The 22,739-nt window shown below is 34.7% G+C and overlaps 1 long non-coding RNA gene across 2 annotated transcripts; it reads left to right on the top strand.

The window, feature by feature from the left end:
- Positions 1–4,783: 4,783 nt before the first annotated feature.
- On the top strand, positions 4,784–13,677 carry LOC148184136 (uncharacterized). 2 transcript variants are annotated; one of them, XR_015772751.1, is made up of 5 exons: positions 4,784–4,968; positions 5,405–5,568; positions 6,714–6,824; positions 7,983–8,048; positions 12,327–13,677. It is a non-coding gene; the product is annotated as an uncharacterized LOC148184136 (long non-coding RNA). The 2 variants fall into 2 exon arrangements; XR_015772750.1 differs by lacking the exon at positions 12,327–13,677 and adding an exon at positions 8,476–8,560.
- The last annotated feature ends 9,062 nt before the right edge of the window (positions 13,678–22,739 follow it).

Raw genomic sequence — 22,739 nt, 5'->3', positions numbered from 1 at the left:
AAAATCTTCATCAACTGACAACTCCAATTTACAAGGTGCTACCTTAAAATTTACTAAAGTTTTTCAGCTTCCCTAAGTATCTTTTACTAGTCGGTACTCCTTGCCAAAAGACCATTAAATAGTGGATATACTGAACTTCATGAAGTGTGCTTGAAGGACTTTTCTCATGGAAAATGTTTAAGTAAGTAATTGCCAGCTGTGATCTGTAATTAATCATGATTTTTTTTTGGATCTGCTTCAGTGTCCTTTATGAAGGATAAAAATAAATTTGGTAGGCATATCTCTAGAAAATATTACTTAATGGATAGTGGAGCTAATAATATAGAACTGATATGTTTTCTAGTTCTTTGAAAAGACAAATTTACATGTTTGACAGGATCTACTTTTAAAATTTTCTATCTTTTTGCTTAAAAGGGATGTATCAATTTTTGGTTTGTTGTGTGAAAACCACAAGTCCTTATTTCTAGAAGGACAGTATTTATGAATAAATCTAGATAAAGATGGAAGTCTTAAAAAAACAGCTAATGCTTCTTTCTCCCCCTTTCCTGCAGCTCAGCTTTCTCAATAAACAGGCAGAATTTTTGGTCTGCATTTGTTTCATTTGTCTGATAGATATCTGGAAAATTTGACCTGTAAAGGCATCTTCAGGTTGGGAATATTTTGTAGTTCACTTCTTCCCTTACCCTCAACTGTTTGTTTGTCTACTCTTATAAGCATGTAGATGCCAAGATGATGAAAGTAGACTGGGGAGAGGAGAGTAGCTGGTATGGTTCTTAGCACCTTGCTGGGTAATATCAAGACAATAAGATATTAGTTCAATATAACAAAAGGTAAATTAATATATGATTTAGGCTGGCATTAGGCTGCTATCTCCAGTGACAGGAATAATAACTTTTTCTGTTTAGATGTACTGTTTTGATGAATTCCAGTTACCTCTGTGCTTCTTCTTCCTTTTTTTTTTTTTTTCCCAGATAGGGAATGTTTCCAATTCATTCCACCTTATGAATTTTATTTCTCAACCCCTGTAAGGTTAAGACTCATCCCCATTTTCCTTTGCTAGTGCTTTGCAGTTTTCTCTCAATAATCCCCTACAATCTTAGCTAATACTATTGTATGTGACATTTATTTTTCCTTGGAAAACATAAACAGAACTGCTGATTTTAAAATGACTGGGAAAAAAAAGGCAAAAATAGCATACAATTTAAATTTATCTTTGACATTTTAAAACCTCTGTGTATTTTTTTTTCCACATTTTTCATATTCCCAACTAACATGAATGTAACTTTTTGAACATTTGGGTTGCATGCAGCATTAAGTGAGCAAGACTTCGGTCCCTCTTGACCAGAAAAATTTACTTGTATTTACCTTAAAGTAAACATGCTTTTGACATGCATTAGGAACATACTGTTAGCCATTAGGATTTCTAAAATCCATATCTCTATATTGAATTTAACTTTTACAAAGCAGATGTTCAAGTTAAACAATCTGGGGCTGACTTGGAAACCATTGATATCATTGTGAAGCAACAGATATGTTTGTTCTTCCTGTGCTTGTCCTGAATTCAACATCCTGTGCTGTTTTGTGAAGGAGCAAGCAAGGGAAAATTGACTTTGGCAATTTATTGTGTATTCTGAATTTTTATTCCAGAGGAGGTTTCAACTTCCTTTATTTACAGATGCTTTTTCCCTTGCACAGCTTATGCATATGAAGACTATTCAGCCAAAAGAGATCTGCTTATACAGAAATTAAGTTTTAATAAGATGCTTTGCAGGAGAGCCCACTACACAGATCTCATTACAAGATAGTAGCAATAGCTGTTTTTACAATTGCAAATTCTGTGAGCTAGGAAATGTACATATAAACCAACTTTAAATGATTTCACAATGTGTACAAAGCTAGTCAAATTCTTATTATTAAATTTCATAATTGACAGCATATGTTACTTATTTCTTTTTAAAATCAAGTAAAAGAACAGCAAGATTTTGACTCTATCCATAAAGAAATGAAAACTAAATTCTGAAGGATGAACTTAAAGCACTTTTATTCATTTATTTCATCCATATGACCATGCCTGGCTTGGTCACATAGCCCTGTGCAAAGCAGTGTCTTGTTTCCTCTTCAGTTTTTCTTCATCTGATGAAAGTTATTATGGTCCTCACCTGTCTTGGTTTTAACTTGCTCTGCATATCTACTCATTTCTTCCTAGAACATTAAGCAGCTTGTGGCAAGAAGGTGTTTTTTATATTGTTCTGGGAGTTCTAAGTGTTTTGGCTACTTTGATTCATTTCTCATTCCATGCAGCAGAGTAGGCCTCTTTAGTGCAACAACTGTAACCTCACTTTACTTTTTCTCTTGTCAGGTCATGAGCTGAAGATTTAGAAGACATCTATTGAAAGACCTGTTAGCTGAGAGCTTAAACAATTTGCCTTCATTTAGTACTATGCTAGACCACTTAGGAATGGACACATGGTATGGCATGAAGGTGTGAAGGTAGGAGTGCCACCACCAAAGTCCTCTGGAGAAGTTTAGTGTTTTTCGGGGAGCCAGCATGAGAGGAAGCATTACTACAGGCTTGTGACTAGGGAAATGTGACTTAGATGTTTTTCTCAAAACTCTTTCTGTCTTTTCCTCCAATAACTGAGTGTTAATCCTCAGAGAAGTCCACTGTACACTCAGGTGAAAAGCTTGGTCCTCAGCTTATTCACAAATTGTCCAGGGCTCTCTTTCAATCTTTGATAACTGATGGTGTATAGGACAGTGTATTCCAAAAAGCTTTAACCTGGCTCGTGATAGTTTCTTTGGTGCTAGTTCTGCATAGAAAAATCCTGAGCTGAAGGCTGTTCTTGTGTGACCACTTGAGAAAACTTCCTGTCTCTTAAAGTCTGCTGGCTCTGCTATCTATGAATATTTTTGCCTTGGGGAGGTAAAGGCAGTGACATTTTTTATTTTTTTGGTTCTCTTCATTGCAGTTTAAGCGCACTGACTATATTGCTGGTGCTGGTAAAAACTTCCAAGTATAACCCAGAGATCTAATGTGTGTTGCATAATACAGGACAATGAGTATGTAAAGCGTGGGGCTATTTTGGATTGCTTTTTCCCTTGACAGATAACTCCCATTATTTTTATTTTTTTTTATATGAGGTAAAAGAAAGTGGGATAAGTGTTACTTGTTGGATAACCTAAAATAAAAGTCATAGCCAGTTATTAAACCTGGACATCAAAGAAAACATATTGTAAACATAGTCAAAATACTAGTGAAACCATGTCTGCCCAAAATAATTGAGCTCTGTAGCTGCTCTGTGGATGTTTCTTAGTACTGTTTGAGGAAACATTCTTACTTTTTTCATATTTAAAGATATACAGTTGTATTAAGGTTTGTGATAAATGTAGGTTTTTCTTTAAGGCATGTGAAAACTTCTTGTGTTGCAGCTGGGTAAGTCCATGAGGATCCTGGAGAATGTTATACATCAATAGTTTAATTAGTATTTGTATTATTTACATTATTCTCTTGGCCCTAAGTAATATATTATGCACAGAAAATGTACTGGTGCTGTGACAAAAATTAGATCAACTGAGAGAACACCCTTTGCCTGAGGTATCTTTAGAACTGTGAATGGGAAGCTGGGTGATGAATTGGATAGTCTGCTTCAAAGGACAGATATATAGTGTCTGAATATGAAAAAGCATAAGTGCATGAAAACATGCCACAACCACGTGTAGTGCAGTGATAAAACAGTTTACTCTCACCTTTACTACCAATGAAGTATGTCAATTTAGGGTCTGATGTTCTGCCTTATTTATTGGAGTCTGTATACATCTGTATATAGTATAACATTTTGTTGTGCTTATTGCTAAAGAGTAAAATCCCAAAATTTGTCTTGGTCTATATTAAAAAGTAAACCTGCTTCCTCCATTTTGTTTTTCTCCAGAAACTGCAGTCTTCTTTTGATGCTTGCTTCTTTTAGTTATTTCTGAAATGCACAAAACATATGATCTATTCTAACCTTAGTTAACTTGCAGCTGCAGGACTGAAGAGTTTGATTAGCATAACTATTTAATGGAGACAGAATTTAATATTCCTCTGAAAACAATAGAATTATGTCTGGGTAAGGTTCAACTGAAAACAAAGGCTTAAGATTCTGGCTCCTGTTTTACAGATAAAGTCTAAGCTGACTTTTCTGTCTGCCTTCTGACCTGGACTGAGGTAAAAAGCAAGGTTATGATAGAAAATAAGTGGTCTTCTAACATATCACTTTATAACACCCCAGAACAAGATTCGTGACATAAGAAGGACAAAGCCTGATTTTAGGAACATAGTATATCTTGCTTGGTATTTTATAAATCATACATCTGCCAGGAATGTTCAACTGTCGTCACAGTACCTTGATTTAATTTTCCACTCTTCTGTTTATTTGAGGTGTTCTAATAATCTTTATGTAATTTTTCTTTTTTTCATCATTGTTTTAATTTTATTTCTTCTTTTGTCTCTGGGGATTAAAATATTTGGATTTTGAAACATGCTCTATATTCTTAATTTTGTATGCTTCTCTGCTGTGTCCTCCCCCTTTGCTACACTCTGCTCTTGATGCTCTGTCATTTCATCAGTTTAGACTTAATTTTCTAAGAGCAGTAATATGGAATAAGGCTTGTTTTTGCCTGCTGTGTGGAAATTCCTTTGAAATCAGCCAAAACTAGCAACACATGATGACTGGCAAATCAGGTGTCAAAAATCCATCTTTAAATTTAGGCTGAAGAACCAAAGAGAAAGAGGAAGACCTTTTTTCTCATCTTGATAATGTTTATTACTGTATTTTTTCAGGTCTGATTATCTAGAAGATTTGAATGCTCTTAATGCCCTTTGAAAGAAAAGTTTGGAGAAGATTGCATTGATTTTTCTTATTCCTATTTCTAAACGTTCAGCACTCAGGATGTTTGCTTGGAGTAATGCCAAAAATCCAAATCTTTTCTGTGAGTTGGGCACAGTCTGCTAAAAAACTGCACTCATGGCCACCACAGCCTTTGTAACTCTTGTGATTACTGGGGGGATGTTTAATTTCCAATATGCTGCCAGAGGCAGTCTGAGATATTTTGTCTGCTGCTCTGTATAGCCATCTCCATGTTTAGTGCAGCTATTGTAGTTGTGAGGGCAGAAAGGTGTTGTGGGGTATTGTTCCCTTTCAGAATTTCCCCAAATCAATACCAGGATTTTACAATCTTGGTTGATCTGAATGTGGTGGCTGACCATGGACATTACTTAATAATCTTAAGTACAGACATCCCTAGAAATTATACAGATCCCTTTTAGAATGAAAGGATCTATAAGACATTGGCTGGAGGGATCACTACAAAATTTAGAATTATTAATTATTTTTGATCAAAGTAAATATGTTTATGTTACACCTAGGAATTGATGGTTTTGCATGATTATAGAATAGAGATGATTCATCATCTTAAATATGCCTGTAAGAGAACTTGCCACAACATTGATGAGTTTTAGGTGTTCTGAGAACTCCAAGCTTTACAAAAGAAAATGAAAAAAATGTATGTGAATTCAAAAGTATCAGACAGGTAAGCAGAGTGTTCTGTTCTAAATGTTCAATGTATTTTCAGGAAACAAACTGTAAGCTGCCTACATGAAAACCATTTGACAATTTGGAGTAATAGAATGTTGCCTAATGAATTTCTTGTTCACTCACTGAAAGGATTTGTATATTTACTTTTGAATACTTCATGGAGGAATGAAAGGAAAGGCAAACCTTGCTTATATATTTATAGGAGGGAATAGCTGTAGATTCAACTATCTAGATCATGTAAACTGAGAAATACCAGAAAAGCTTGCTTTGAAACCTCTGTAAAAAGACAGTATTTGGAAATATTTATGTGTTCAGTAGTCATAAGATTTATATAATGATTCTGAATGCAGGATGACATAACCTGTGAAAGAGCAAAGACCAGTCAAATACTGTCTTGTAACCATTGGCAGCAGTGAAGCAATTAAAGACCTTCCAGACAGCAATTAATTTTATTAATGAGCACAGCCTTAAAACACAGCATTTGTGTTTGTAGATAGCTGAATTTATGATGATGATAGTTGTGAAGGGTATGCTTAGAAAATGTCTGTAAGCGGCTGAATATCTGTAGTGAAGTATTCTTTCTGTGACTCACATGTGCTTGTCTCTCAGCCTGATCCCCAAAATCTCCGATACCAGAACAGGACTTCTTTTGCAGGTTTCTATTCAAAATCCACATTCATGCCTTATGCCTTCTTTCAATGGATACCTGCTGTGTTCCATCAGTAAAATCAAGCATTTTTCTTTATACTTTAATGATCCATGTTCTCTTCCATATAAGTAAAAATAAATAATTAAATATAATTTTCTTCTGGAGCTGTGACTGGAAATATCAGTCTGCTAATACCTCATTTATGCTTGCAAGTATCTTCTAATTAAAGTAAATGAAAGTGAGTTAGTGAACTCTGTAGTATGTTACTGACTCATCTACTTGTAAGATTTTTATTTAGGGATATTTTTCTGAATTGGTGCTATTTAATTATATAAATCAGTGCTATAGCTCTACATTGACACAAATAAAAGTAAGCAAAGTTCTGGGGTTAATTTATTTATATACTGAATTTAAAATTTTAGTGCATTTGACCGAATTCATATTAGCCTTCCTGGAAATGGCTTTGTAATGATTACCACCTTTTTCTGCAGATGGAAAGAACACTGTTGCTTCATTTCCTGTGTGACAAGAAGGCCAGATAATAACTATGTAAAACTCATCTTCTGTGATTACAACAAAGCTGTCTTTTCTACAGAAAATCTGTAAGAAAAAAGGGAAGTATTCTGTTACTATTGAGTGCAATGAAGTGCATCTCAAATTTACAAGAGCATTTGAAAAGCTTTTAATTTAATAGGGAGCTTGCTTGATTCAGTAGGTATCAAAACCTATTAAGACAGTTTGGCATATCTTCCTAATGTGTGGAAGTAATTAATTTGAACCAAAGACTCCCATTGTGGGACACGTTTCTCTCAGCATCTTAAAAATATATAAGTAAAAAATTGAAAAAAAATTCTCAAAGAGAGATGCAGATTGATTAGATTTTTGGCATGCATTTTTTTTACTCTTTATCCCCAGTTATAATTTGTTTGCAGCTATTTTTCTTTATTCTTTCCTCTTCATTGTTTGAAATGGACTAACGCTGTTTTCTTATTAATATTTCTGTGTTCTTTTATATAAGAAAATAAAAAAACCCATAAAACAACATTAAAAAATGCACACACAGCATTCAAAGTGAATACTAATAGATATTATTAGTATAATACACTATTTATATTATATATATATATATAGTTTCCTAGAGCTTATAAATCCTTCAATTAGTGCTAGAAAACCTTTTTCTTCCCAAATATTACAAACTCAGTAACTCATTGACCTTCTTAATTTCTTTTTGCTAGCCAATGATCCATGATTGGAGTGAAAGTTTTTGTTTTGTACCATCTCTGAGTAGGATTCTGCTCGGTATTTTGTGGAAATCTGCAGACTCCATCTGCTCCCAATACAGAAATCAGACACATTTCCTATTTCTTGCCACTCTTAGGCTCACCTGTCTCTTTCTGGTCTCCTATTGTACCTTTACCCACAAATTTTGAGGAATATTTATTCACATGTGTTCCTTGACTTCAAGTTTTTCCATTAAAAACATTAGGAAGAAGCTTGGTGGTGCATGTAATACTTGTTTTCTAGCATAGGAACTGATTTCAAGTAGATGGATTGCAAATTTGAGCTGTACTAAATCAAGGATTCACCATGTTTTGTGTTTGGTGAAAATTTGTGAAACACCTTTGTTGTTTACTCTGTGCTGCCTTGTTACTGTTGGAAAAAAAGAACCCAGTACTAAATCATGCTGGAAATATTCACATTTATTGCTATCTAATTGTGCTTAACTTTCTAATTTGCCTTTTTTTTGTTTTGTTTTTTAGGGTTTCTTTTTTTGTTTTGGATGAAGACTAGGTCTATGTTCCTGAAACACTGGAATTGCTGTTAGAGTAAGCAAACTTCTTTTGTGTGTGTTTACTGGAAGATAACTTCTGTTTCCAGCTCCTGCATTTTTTGAAGTTATAGTGCTAGTGGGTGCTGCAAATACTATCTTTCTTTACTGTATAATTATACTATTACTCTTATTAATTTTTATTCTTATTTTCAAATGTGAGATGTGGACTTTTAGGAGTAGTATTGGTGCTAAAGATATAGAAATATTATCTACATATTTTTAGTTTGTGGTGCAAAACAGACATGAGTACACATTTTAGAGTGAGATAAAATCATGGCAAAAAATGTTTGATTAAAAATGTTACATAAAAATTAGTGAGCAAGTAATATTATTTTTTTATAACTATTAATTCTGTAGAATATTTTTATATACTCAAAGTATAAAATATACTGAGAATAATTAAATAGGATTTCATCTTGGAGAAATTATGCAGCAAGTTATAGAAGAAGAACCCAGATTCAGTATTGCTGGTGACATCAGGCCAACTTATGGAGTAGTGGGAGCAGGTATTGCTTCCTTTCACTGAGTACACCAGAATATAGTCTTCACTTCTCTTGTTGCTGATATTTATTTACTCAAACATAAAATTTGATTTCTCTGTTCTGGAGGATAACATAAAATGAAAATTTTAGTGTGCTTTTGCTCAGAAGCTCAGTGTTTTACCAATTACTTGGAGGCACTATGCAGATCATACACTAATTTTGTCTTTGGGCATCAGGGGCTCAGCACTGCAAAGCTGTGCTGGTAGATGGCCAGGGGAGTGACCTAAGGGGATGAAAACTAACCTGGTAAGTGAAGGCAGGAAAAAGGAAATCAAATGGATTGACTCAGACTTCGTTTGGAAGTTTCTCTTATGTTGGGGCTAACATTTCTGTTCTATGCTGGTAAATGTTTCTGTCAAAGAAGTTACCCCTTAATGTGCCTCTGCTCCATTGCTTCCCAGCATGCCAGACAGGGCTCACATCCTCTAGACAAGTATGAAGTAGTTTTAGTTGTACAACTAACATTTCATAGCAGTGCTTAACTGAACAGGTAATTTTACCTTTTTGAAGGTGAATGTTTTATTCATGTATTTTAATGGGACTTTCAAGCACAAAAAATGCTTGCCATAAGTTGATAGTTGTGCTCAGATATTTGCAAAATTCTTAGAGCAGTTTTTGCCATAAAAAAAGGATTGTATTTGTCTCCAGTTGGGCATCTTTTCCTGTATAACTTTCCTCAGTGGAGTGTCATAATAATGAGGGTGATGTTGTTCAAATTTCTTTTCTGAACCATGTAGAAATACATATTAATACTGATATTAATATTTAAAAAATCCAACTTCTTTCTCTCCAGGAGGACTTTTACTTTGCAAAGCAAAGCAGCTCTCTGTGGCAGGACTAGGATATTTCTAAATAACATAACAATTTAAAAATAAAACCTGAAAACTCTTGTTACTGAATACTCATAATGAATAATAATCAACTATCTTAAGAGATAGATTAATACTTCCTCAGAACAAATAGGTATTTTAAATTTTTTTTTCAAGAGTTCCCAATAACACATATGCTCATTAAAGTAAAATTTTATGTTGAACATGCAAATTTAGTTTAATAAAGAGAAAAAAAAATTTCAAATAAAAGTTTACTTTATTAAAACTCTAAGATGTTTTGAAGGCAGAAGCAGGCAAAAAGAATGTTATTAGAAAATGTTTTGGTCCTAATAATTTTGTCCTGTTTTAACAGAAAAGCTTAATGGCTCAGTGTCTTGAGAAACAAGCTGTGATAGACAATTCATTATTTTTCTCCAAGTCATTGTATTTTTAAAGGAAACATTATTCTCTTTCTCTTTAGGGATGAAAAATACAACCCAAAGTATTTTCACAGATCAAATAGTCCTGAGTATCATTTAAAAAAAAGAACATATATGAAAAATGTGTTTGAATTCACTATAATTGATAACAGTAAAAAGGTAAAAGCTTATTTTTTTGAGGTTGGCAGCCCTTTTAGCAATGATTTAATCTGGAATTTCAAGTAAATAATGTGTTGGGAACCAGTGAAACCTCCCTTTTAAAGTTTCTTACCTTATTACTCTCTTCTAATCTCTGCTGTGCAGCCAAGGCTTTATCTCCTCTTCTTTGTACAAGTAGTTTCTTCTGCCTGCATTCAGCTGGAAAGTTCACATCCAACCTTCACAGTCTATTTCTTTGCTTTCTTCCTCTTCCATAAAGTGCAGGCTGTGACAGTGACAAATGTTTGGTGGCTCTGTTCAATGGCTGAGGAATACGCTGGCATCGAACTCCTCAACGAGTCGTGTAGCTGTGCTTCTCACTCTCCTGCTGCAGGGAGCCCAGATTTCAAGGGGTTCATGGGAACAGTAGGGCAAATGTTGTCTCTGGCAGCCTTGCATGCTGGCATGAGCATGCTTATTTCTTCTTATACTGGCTCCTGTGTTATTACTGCTAAGATGAGGAATAACTGAACAGGCCATTGCAAGGCAGAGACACACTGAAGAAAAGAAGTTTCTTTTAACTTTATAAAGTGCTGACACTTGCAGAGATTTCATGTAGATTGCAATACATTTAAATAGTATTCTGGTCATGCTTATAAGGCTTGTCTGATCTTGATTTCCTTTGTCACTGTGTGGTCATTATCCTTCTGAAGCTCATAACCACACAGTTCAAATAACCTTTTCAGTTATGTTTGTGTGGGACAGTGACAAGGAGCTGATGCTTAGGGAAACTGTAAGGAAAAATGTCATTTTGGAATGATCCTATGCTAACACATCCTTACTTTTTCTGGCAATTAGTGAATTAGTAATTTCCTGAGTTAATGCTGGAAGGCTAACTATGGTGCATAATTACCTCCTACAGACTTGTACGATGAGCCTATGGATCTTTCAGATCGTTCCTGTGTTTTCACACCCTATGTCCTCTGCATATTTGTTTTGTAAATTGTGTGGGTAAGATATTGTGGGTATTGTGTGGGTAACGTTTTTTGGTTTAAACCAAAGGCAAAGTCCTATTCCCAGCTCTACACACTTTCTGTGTGACCTTGGCAAGTCATGGTGAATATGAGATGCAAAATAGAACTTGAATGGCTTAGTTTTAGACACCATAAGTTTTGGCTTCCTGGCTTCTGTGTGTCAGGGTAATCTAGAGGCATGTGTAAAATTCTTGCACTTTCTGGACATGCCCATTTTTCAAACCAGTGAAACAAAAAAAAAAAATCATAGAAGAGATGATGAGGTGTCTCCAGCAGTCAAGTGGGGAGTTTTCACTTAGAAATGTAAGTATTATGGCAACAGACTAATATGTCTATATTATGTCTATATATATGACATAATCTATATTATGTCATAATTATCTATATTATGTCTAATATATGACATACTAATATGTCTGCAGATGGAAATAATTTTAAGAATTCTATTAATCCAGCTCTATCAAAATGTTTCATATTCTTGGATTTTCTTCCTGATTGGGAATTCCAAATTAACTTCAATGAGCCTGAGATATTGTGTCTGATCACCAGCATATGAAAAAATTTTTGAAAAATACAGCATTCCTTTAAGTGCAGGTATAATATTTATATAGATACTGAAGTCAGCTCTAATATTAGCTGTGGAATTATAGAGACTTCAATAGTCCATGAAAACATTTAATTCCACTTGTCCTCTACAAACTTAACATTAGTATAAAATGAACCGGCTGTGGAATGAAACTTGTATGTTTGATTTGAATTTTGCTTTCGTTATTGAAGGAGTTGAGGGGGTTCTGTTCCTCAGAATCTCCCATTTACTTTGCTCAGAAATGCCCCAGGCTCTTCAGCACAGCGAAGCAGTTGCACAATAAAGATCATCCCTCTGCTCCTTCTTTGACTGCACTCAAATTGTCTTCATCGGTTTCGTTTGCTCCCTCCACCGCTTCCCAATCTTTGTGCTCCCATTTTTGTAGCTATTGAAGTTTCTTGAGTGACGTGGTTCAGCTCAGACCCACCATGCAGTGTAGCCCTTTGGGTACTCTGTTTTTTGTAGCTGTATTGATTACCTAAGAGAGCTCAATCACTACCCCTCTTGGGTCTGCATCCAGTTCTGTCTTTCTGTCAGACATTTTTTACTTTGAAATGCAGCAATTAATTGTATCTGGAAACTAAAGATATTGTGGGGCTTGGACAGCAATGTCCTTAGATCTGGATAACTTCTATAGAGCAAGACAGATCTGTCTGTAGATGTCAGGCATTAGATGCTGCAAGAAGTGTTTTTCTTACAATGTTTTCCTAACCTTGTCTAACAGGGAGCAAGTCTTTCATGGGCAAGTATCACTCCACAATAGAAGATTGGTGTTGCTTACAGAAGATGTGCTTTCTTTATTTTGATTTTTATTTTTTTTAACCTGATGGGAATGTCATCACCAAAACAGTGAGTAAAGGAGTGTGTGAAGAAAGGAAATATTTACTGAAGACGGACTGTGACAATTTCATCTCTCTCTTGAGTAGAGAAAGACAATGAAATGATTTCCTTTTTATTGTCATTAGAATGTTCTGATCTTCTGTACAAATTCAAAGTTATTTCCTGCATTCTATTTTATCTTCTTCCTCCCTTCCTCTCCTTCTTCCCTTCTCCCCCTCCACTTCCCGTACTAGGCTGGGAGGTGGTACTCGGAAACATTTCTGAGGCAGGAAGGGTTTTGAGTAGTTGCACAGTTCTATGATTCTGGCAGGAAAACCAGGAAAATAAAAATAGAGCAGAAATGTGTAATATTATTCGCATGCAATAATTTTGTTATGATTAAATCTACATGCTCAATTCTTTCTTTTTAATCCCAGATATATCAAAAAGGATAAACAAACAAGCAAAATCTCAAACAAAAAGAACTTATGAAAAATAACTTTTTGTCTGAGAATGTTGTCCAGATGAAAATTTGAAAATTTTCTGGACTAAATATCAGTATTTATCTTGGAAGACAGCCAGGAAGGTAAAAGTCTTCTGCCTTAATGCAATGTGAGCATAATGTCCAGATAGGCAGTCAATGTTGTGCTCTTTTAGGGAACCTGGAGATTTGGTAAAGTTAGTGCATACTTGTCTATTAACCCACCTGAATGAAACTCACATGGACATCCTTTAAAGGAACATATTTATTAGTATAGATATGATTATTATTTTTTTAAAAAGTATATTGTAATCAAGTAATTGTCTGAATTTCAACATGGGTAATGTCACTTTTAATTATTTTTTTTTATAATTTTCTGTTATTTATTTAAATCTGTGTGCCATTTCCTCTCTTCTTTGACCTGAATTTTAGAAAGGCAGCTGACAGAAAATTTCCAAAACACTTGGAGAATTTCCTGTTAGACATCATCCACATCTGCCGGCCTGCACTTCATAATTACTCAGGAGCATATACATGTTCAACCCTCTAAGACTTTTTCTTAATAATTAATTAGCATAATGATTTCTGAGCTACAGACATGTCATATCTGCTCATGTATGACTGCTGGTGACAAAAGGGATGATGTGCTATTAGTTCCTGAAGGTTGTTATGTAGATGTTGCTATGATACACTCCTTTTTTTACATTGCTTTTTGTGACAGATGTCTGACTTCACCTTGAAGCAAATTGCAAGCTGAAGGAATAAGTGACTTTAAAAAAATGGGCTATTTCTGACTGATTTCAAATTTAGAAAGATATGCTTGCTGCAGTTTGGAATTATCCATATTTGTATATAAGTAAATTAAAGAAACTCATTATCAATGTGTTGGAGTGGATATTTTTATTAAAATTGATTCACTTAGGAAAAAATAAAAGCCTTTCAAACATGGTTCTGATTTTCTCATTTCTTAGTAAAACTATATTCTTTATCATGACTGTGGCCTCATGTTAAAAAAAATTACCTACAGTTTTTGTCTCCAAATTGAAATAACTTGCACAAATTTAATAAGTCATGAACTGCCACAATAACGAGCAGGCTAGACTTGTCTAAAACTTCTCCCTATTGACCCATAAACAGAGACATGCTTTATTCATAAATTAGCAATTATAGTTAATTCAGGGAATACTACCACAAGCTTCCAATGTGTATATAAAGATTTTGATGGGAAAGGATGAAAGAAAATAGGAGACTCAGTATTTATTTATTTTTTTTATTATTGAAAGTCACATGCTGATTAAAAAGCAGTGCAGTTCATATCACATGCATTAGTAGGAGACATGACCTTGGAGATGGAAACAGATTTTACTCTCAGTGTTTACTCAGGTTTTTCAAAAGTGTGGAAGAGTTGCTTAGTTTCATTTGTTATTCAAAGTGTAGTAAAGTTATTAAAGTGTCCATTATTATAGTGCTTCTGTAAATCAGACATCCTGCTAATCTGGGTTCTTAGGCTTTTAATTGCATTCAGCATACTTGCACGCTATCAGTTCAGAAAGCAGGTTTATGTTCTGTGTAAAAAAATGGATATAAACGTCCACAGAGAGGAATTCAGCCACATGATAAAAAATCTTATTGGGTTTTATTTAACTAGTTTCTATTTGGGAAAACATTGATGATTTAGGAGTATTGGAAGATACTTATCCAAAGATGCAACATACTTCTGTCATGTTTATTCACTTGAGCACATAGGGAACATTAAGGATTATGAAGTGAAAGTACATTTTTTCCATGAAGCTCTAGAGCTTAGCTGTTTTAAATTCACAATTATTATCAGTTTTTAGGTTACAGAAAAATTTAGTTGAATTCCCTTTCTTTCCTTGAGTGTGTGTGCATTTAAAGGCACATATCTACTTTGTAATTTTTTTTCCCCAGGAAGCTTTTAAAAGTATTTGATCTTATCTGCAGGAAATCAGGATGAGAAGCAGTGAAGATTTTAAAGAATGAAAGTGAGGAATTTCAATACTTTAATATCCTCCCCTGGTAGTTCTCTTCTGTCTTTCTCTTCCCATTTTTCCTCTACAACCCCTCCTGTCCTCCCCTCAGAATGAAAATCTGAATAATTGTGGAATTTCTAGTAATGTAAACTTGAGACAGGCATTTTATATTTTCAATTCTCTGAAGTTTTATTGCTCAGGATGCAGTACTTTTTGACTCTTTTGCTATATGTGTTTATCAGACACTCTGAACATGTTAAGGCCCTATTGGCAAGCCGAATGCATAGGAAAAAGAAGTGAAATTATTTTCCTAATGTGATTAGAGCACTGCATTCACAATCTTCTAAACTGTGGTTATTACTTATTACTGATTTATTTTAAAATTCCACTCCTTATTAGTAAACTACTTTTAAAAGAAATACTGTGTTTGTGTGTAATGTGACGAGAAGCTGTAAAGAAGTAGAGAGTAAGGTCTCAAAATTTACTTCTTGGTATGACTTTATTTTTTCTTCCCTGCTTGAAGAGATGATAATAACAATAATGTCCAGCATATGTTCGTGGATGGACAAAAATAATTTTCAAATTTCTTGGTAATTTTTATATCTTTTATACCAATATACTCATTTTTCAGTAGTGTGTTTGTAAATATCACTGGTCAAGTCTGTATTGGCTAAGTGGGCATCCTCATTGTCTTTCACATGCTGCAATTTGTGATTTGTATAGTAACGTTAAACTATTTTTATCTGTTTAAAAAATACTTTTTGCTTCACAGTGATGTTCTCTGTTTCCATTCTGGCTGAAATACCAGTCTTTTGTCTGACTGAAATAATTATTAAATTCTGTATTTCTTTTGAACTGACTTCTTTTCTTCTTTAGTTATGAAATGAAAATTACTAAAGTAAATAATAAGGGAAAAGAATTTGCAAGACACCACAATATACTTGAGAAGGATGTGTTATTTTAAGTCTGTTGTGTTCAGCTGTAGTTGTGTGTGATTTTTGTTTAGCACTTAGGAGGCTCAATGGAAACAAATTCTTCACTATTGAAAATTACAGCATCCTCCACATTTATACTACAGTTGAAACCTCTACAGTTTCAGGCAGTTTGTAAGGACCAGACTCCTTTTTAGACTTGGCATCCGTCCATCTCTTCTAATCGTCTTTCAGTCTTGAGCTCCCTCCCAAATAAGTGGATCAGGATTCAAGTGTAGAGCTAAAGTCAACTAAATCATAGGGCTCCTCCTTTGTATTTTTCATCTCTTGAGATAGTAATTGATATGTCTATTGTCTGCGTGTCCCCAAGCAGATTCACTGTCAGCAATTATTTAACTTAGACAAAGAATAACTGAAGGCCACAGAAAGAAATGCTTTTGTTTCAGTGGTTTAGAGGTAAAGATTTCACCTAGAGAAACTGCCATTAGGGGAGATGCAGTCATATTGTATTTGTGTTGAAAAATACACATGTGAAAATGACAAAAAGGTTATTTCATTCCTGACAGGGGAAAGAGTGTAAAAGGCTGTGATCTAGGTTGCTGATGAGGATGAGTTTACAGTGTAAGATAATGGAATTTTTGGTTTTGGATTTTTAAAAGTCTTTCAGTGTACAGAAATATATATTTAAAATTGTCAGGTATGTAACAGTCCTCTGGTTTTCCTTCTCAATAGCTGGTGACTTGCAGCTTCTACTGAATTTTTTGGTTTCCAACTCTGAAACAGCTTACCCAGAAGATACAAGAGGCAAAAAAAATATAGATTTTACAAGGAAAATAATACAAAAACCATTTAGTGAGTTGTGATGCCTATTTACAGAATAATTCATCAGAAAATTTCGCTTTGAATAGTTGCATAAAATCTGTCTTTGTTGTTTGGCTTTCCTTCAGTTCTAGGTTTTCTTTTAGAAAAATAAAGTGTTTAGGAGTTAAAGTACCATTTAAACTGATTTTTTAGATGTCATGTTAGAGAAAAGAAAAAGAATTTGCTGAAAGAAATTGCCTGATATGTCCAAGTCTGATGAAGGAAAATGCTTTACAAGTACAGTGTTAATAATACAACATATCTAATCCAGTAGAGGGAGCTGGAATGCTGTTCTACTTTCTCGGTGTTTGTACTAGGGATAGTTGTTTATCTAACAGAACTATATTTAATTTCAATATGATTTTTATCTTTAGAATACCAAATTATTTTCATAATAATTGTCTTTTAGGAAAAACTAGACAGAGTTGCCTTTCTTACACCTTTTCTGTCCTTTCTACACCAAAGAATCACAGAATGGGTGAGGTTGGACGAGACCACCGTGGTCCAACACCCCGTGCTCAAGCAGGGTCATCCTAGAGCACAGGGCACAGGATTGTGTCCAGATGAATATCTCCAGTGCAGAACACTTCACAACATCTGTGGGCAACCTGTCACGGGGCTCAGCACTCACACAGTAAAGATGTTCTTCCACTTGTTAAAGTGGAACTTCCTGTGCATCGCTTTCTGCACATTGCCTCTTGTCCTGTTGCTGGGCACCACCAAGAGTCTGGCTCCATCTTCTCGACACCTTCCCTTCAGATACATAAAAACATGGATGAGATAATTTCTCAGCTACCTCTTCTCTGGACATGGCCAGCTCCCTCAGCCTTTCCTCATAAGATGTTCCAGTCCCTTAACCATTTCTTTTGTCCTTGCTGAACCTGCTCCAGGAGCTCCATGTCTCTCTCGTCCTGAGGAATCTTTAATGTTAGTTTTCTTTCATAGTTAATTCTTTGTATCCTTTCATAAGAATTATGAAACAAAACCTGTAAGGATTAGTAGCCTACAAATTTGGTTCCTAATCTAGATACCTAATTCATGAATACATGTACACAGTATATCCACAGAAGAAAATAAACTGAGTAGAAAGCTCTGAAACAAGTATTAAGCCAGCAATACAAATAACATCCCGGTAGGTCTGCTGTATCACAAATTTGAGGTATTTATTAAGGTCAGTGGTGCAGTTTGTAAGTGTTTCATTCTGGGATTTTTTTGGTCTCGTGTTTTGACAGATCGCCTGCTTATATAAATAAGCTTACTGCTAGCAAAATTTCCTTACTAAAGAATTTATATCTAGTCTTTAGTCTTAACATCCAACAATGCTGAAGGCTGAAGTTTTCATTACCAGTACATGTACTCCAGATTGCTTTCTTTCCCCAAAACGCTTATGCTTATTGTCATAGGCTGATTTTGCTTCAGCCTGGGATGGAAGGAAGAAAATTTATACTCTTCCTCAAATTGCCCAAGTCTTTTGGATAACATTCTGATGAAAGGATTATATATATAGCTTATAGCTAGAAATACAATGAGAAAAGGCTTTTACATTTTTACTATTAAAATGAGAAATATTTTTAATAATGTCATGGAGAGTATCAGAACAGATGAGATTGGAAGGGACCTCTTGACGTCATCTGGTGTGGCCACCTGCTCAGACAGGGTCACTACTGTGTCCAGATGCCTTTTGAATGGTTCTGAGGATGGACACTCCACACCCTCCCTGGCCCAACAGAATGTGGAAAACAGGACATAAAGTGGTGAATAAAAGGCAGCACACAGTACTGTAAGGCTTGTAGCGCTAAATAATCTTCCACAGTTACATCTAATGACTCAACAGTTCAGACAGCTTCGTGTGGAATTGTGGCTGATGAGGTCACATTGAGAAAAGTGCTTTGTCATTTAAGTTTTGCATAATTAAAAAATGATGCAATGGAGTCGAACTTTTTACTGAAGCAAAATATATAACCCCAAAGCTGCAGAAGTCTAGTGTCATGTTGAATAAAGCATTAGAATTGACACTAGAGATTTTCCTCTATATTGTAGAAGCAACACATTTTCTTCTTCCATTTGTTTAGCAAGCAAACAATCCATGGAAAATCATGATTTTAACTAAGAGATTTTATTCCTGTGTTAGTGTCATCAGGGCTATGCTATTTTTATATTTTTCTTCTTACTTTTTTCCTTTACATTCTCAGTAGATAGGTTTCTAAAAGATAATCCTCCTCATCAGGTATAAACACATTTTAAAAGTAGAGTTCTTTTCGTCCTGAAGGAGCTTGTGAACTGGCAGGGGGAGCAGCTTACTTCTACAGCTGTAAAACTTCCTGCCATTTAAAGGGTTGTTAATCTGTAGCAATTTGTATTATGAGGCCTTAAGCTTTAAAAATGTGGCAAATTAATATGGCACTGTGATAAACTGACAAATTTGGTTCTTATGTTGCAGGAACTGTTCAGTCTTTTGGTGTTTTGCTGTGATGTTGTTACAGTGGTAGGTATTTTATAATGGGAATTTTGATGTTGAGGGTCTTGCAAGGACTACAGGTGGGCATGAAAGTATTCTTTGATTTGCTGTTTCTCAAAGCACTCTTGTTATCTGGGAAATTGGCAGCAACGTCGAGGTAAAACCTTAAAAGTCAGGGTTATCTTTCTTTTATTACACTACTTCCATTTCAGGGATATTGAGTAATAAATGCAGATATAAATTTAACTTGCAGGGTACAGACATCATCCTAGCCACTTATTTCTACTGAGAATCTATGCTGTGAGACATGTTGTGACTACTGTCCCTCTACAGAATTGTGATACTGGACTTCAAAGTAGGCCAGGTTTCTGATTTTTTGTACAGAGAAATTGAATTGAGCCAAAGCTATAGAAAAAGGGCAACAAGTGCAGAATCCATTCTGTAACTGTGGCATACCTCTCAATTTTAAATTTTGTGAGGAAGGTGTGATCAAAGTAGGAGATCAAATTTGCTTTAGTCTATTTTTTTTTTAAATGAGAACACTAAGGAGGACTCTTACCTGATGTTATGCTATATTTCCATATACTTCCATCTATGGAGCCATTTCGAGATTACATATGCTGTTTTACATCTGCTCTGATTAAAAATAAAGTTACCCAGAGCTGGGTGTCCTGTACTCAGGTCTAAGTTTTGATCTAGAGCCTCTCCCTAACATCTCATCATAATCAATGAAAGTAAGTTAATATTTTACAGTACACAAAAGATGCAATTGCATAACCAATGCAATATTAATTTGCAGAAATGTAGACTGAGTACAAAAACCACTGGATAATATATTTATTGAAACTCTGTGGACTACTGACAAATGAATCCAAAACAACAAGAATCATGGCCATCAATTCTTCATACCATGATCACTTACGTCAAAAGTCTGTTTGCAATTACAGAATAAGTCAAAGAGCAACGTTTTCCAGATCAAAAGCAATGAGTCATTGTTTGACCTTTGTTGAACCTGAATTCAATAATTTATTAGATTTCAAACAATGCAAAACTGGTGATAAAACCATGCTTTCTACTTATGGAATAAAGGCCTTATGGATCAATTTAAAAAGCACTTGGACATTGAAAGTCTGGATTTAATGAAAGTTCTTAAAATATAGTTTACTGAAGAAGCTGAATATTTGAATAAATAATGACTTAGTAATACAAACAGGAAGAAAGGAAACTAAGATTCAGAATAATTAGGGTACATCAGATACAGTATGTATGGTTTTATAGTTCTGTAATGGAGCATATTTGCCCAAAATCTTATTATTATGTTTTTCCAAGCAAACAAGTGACAGGCTATAACTGAGAAATTTATTGTGTTTATACTACAAGAAATAAAGAATTGACTTTTCTACAATAGACTGTTTTAGATGGAAGCATAAGCATTTATGTGTCCCTGTGTACAAAATATCACATAAACACAAATTTCAGTATTAGTTTCTGTACAAAATCCACATTAAAACATGATCCTGATAATATTTTAGAATCTATATTCCATAGCATTATTGTTATTTGAAGAAATCTTGTAGCCAAAGAAATGTAATTAATCTCCAGCCCTTTGAGACAGGCTATGTAGGTAGGTAAGCATAGTCCTTGCACATATGTGCCACTACCCATTTTTAACCATGACTTGGTTAAAAAGTTTGCAGGGGGGAAGATAGGTGTCCGAGAATAAAAATTAAAACAAAGGCGAAATGTTCAGTTTTGGATTTTTGTTAATGGCCAGTTCTCGTCATCTCCAGTAGATGAAGGTACTGAACACATACAGCTGAACGCAGTTTCTGTCCTCAGTGCATTTTTATGGCTTTCCACACTTCGAGTCTGACATTCATGGGGGAGAGGAGGAAACATGCCAATAATTGTAGCACTGTACTCAGCCATGGAGAAAAGCTGATGTGATGCAGGTGAAATTGCTTCAGTCCTTGTGGATAGGTTTTGTGTCTGTCTAGTCCAGAAGAGAGATGCTTTCAATGTTGGGAGATAGAGATCTGTGAAAAAGTATTAAAGAACTTTTCTCAAAGTCTTAGACTTGGAAAAAGCTGGTGTTTCATGGTTTTCAATAACAGTGAAAAACTTTTTGATTTGGTGAAGTTTTAAATTATTTCAGTATACCACTGGTTTGAAAAAATGCTTACCTTTCCCTTTTATGCAGAATATTTTATATTGACAGAATGACTTTTACAAAAGTTAAGTGTATTTATATTTCATGTGGATTTAATCAAGAGGACTTTTTCTAACCACCATGACTTTAAATTTTAGAAGATGAATTAGCTAATAAAATTCAGTTTCTAAGGTGGAAAGGTTATTGCTATTTCTCTGCTTGTAAGAATAAACAATTATTTACCTTATGAGGGAAAACAGAAAACAAAAAATACTTGCATTTGTTTTTAGCTGTCTGATTTTGTTGCACTAGAATTTTTCTCTTGGGCTATTTTGCTATAGGCATTTTTGTTGCTGCTGATTTTTATACATCTGTACTTTCTCCTTTCTTTCACTCACATCTAAGCAGGCCTAGTTCGTATCTTAAAGACACTCTGTAAATATACTACTGAAAACTTCTCCTTCAGATTCATCTATAATGCTTCCTGTCAATACTGGGATGTAAAACATCCCTGAATTGTGTTCTAAATGTAGACAAAGCAAGGCATGAAGTTTGCTGTTTGCAATATAGTGGGAAAGGACATGTCTACGTTTACAGCAGTTGTTTCAGGTGTTGTGTATGTAAAATGTAATGTTAGGACATATGCTGCTAACTGCCATGGATGTTAACATTTTTAAATTTTTCCATTTTAAAAAAAAATTTAGATTTCCATTTTTAAAAAGTGCATTCAGTTCTGTAGGCTTGCATTTTAATTCACCCTTTCTTTTTTTATGTGCTTTCTTATTCCATGGAGAGGTAGAACAGCTATACTGCATAAATAAAGACAAGAAAATATCCAGTTGATAGAAATCTCTCCTTGATTCTGGATACATTTATTCCTTGTGCATGGAAAGAGACGAGAAAATAAATTTTTAACAAATATTTTTATTTGGAGCTTTCACATTTTGTAGGAAAGGCTTCGTGGCTAGTTTCCCAGAACTCTGAGAAGCCCCTGCTGCTACTTGCTGGTAGAAGTATTGCCACATATGAGGAGCCAGTCTTAGAAGCATCCCACAGTGTACAACACGGTGATCTGGTGCTCCTGAAGGCTGGGGCCATTTGAGACTGCTCATTCACCTTTACCTTCAGATGCTTTTACATAAAAATCTTGCATTTGGCATGACTAGATGCCATGGAGAATGCTATGGAGGAAATCTTCTTGTCATCCAGGAGTCTAAATTCAGGTAAATGACAATCAAATAGACACACACACATATACACACACATATATATATATATATGTATGTTTATAAACTATTGTCATTCATTGCTGTCTTGTGTTTTCACTGGTATGAGCCAGATGCAATTATAGATCCAGTCTTTGGTATGTTGGTAGAAGCTTTCATGTCCAAAATGTTGTGGAATTGTTGGAACTTATGCTTAGATCTTTGTTGGATTTATAACCCA

Source organism: Pseudopodoces humilis, chromosome 6 (assembly GCF_049639895.1).
Source record: "Pseudopodoces humilis isolate 2021_Gansu_Grassland_sample_001 chromosome 6, ASM4963989v1, whole genome shotgun sequence".
Lineage (NCBI taxonomy): Eukaryota > Metazoa > Chordata > Aves > Passeriformes > Paridae > Pseudopodoces > Pseudopodoces humilis.
This window is presented reverse-complemented; position numbering and strand designations above follow the sequence as displayed.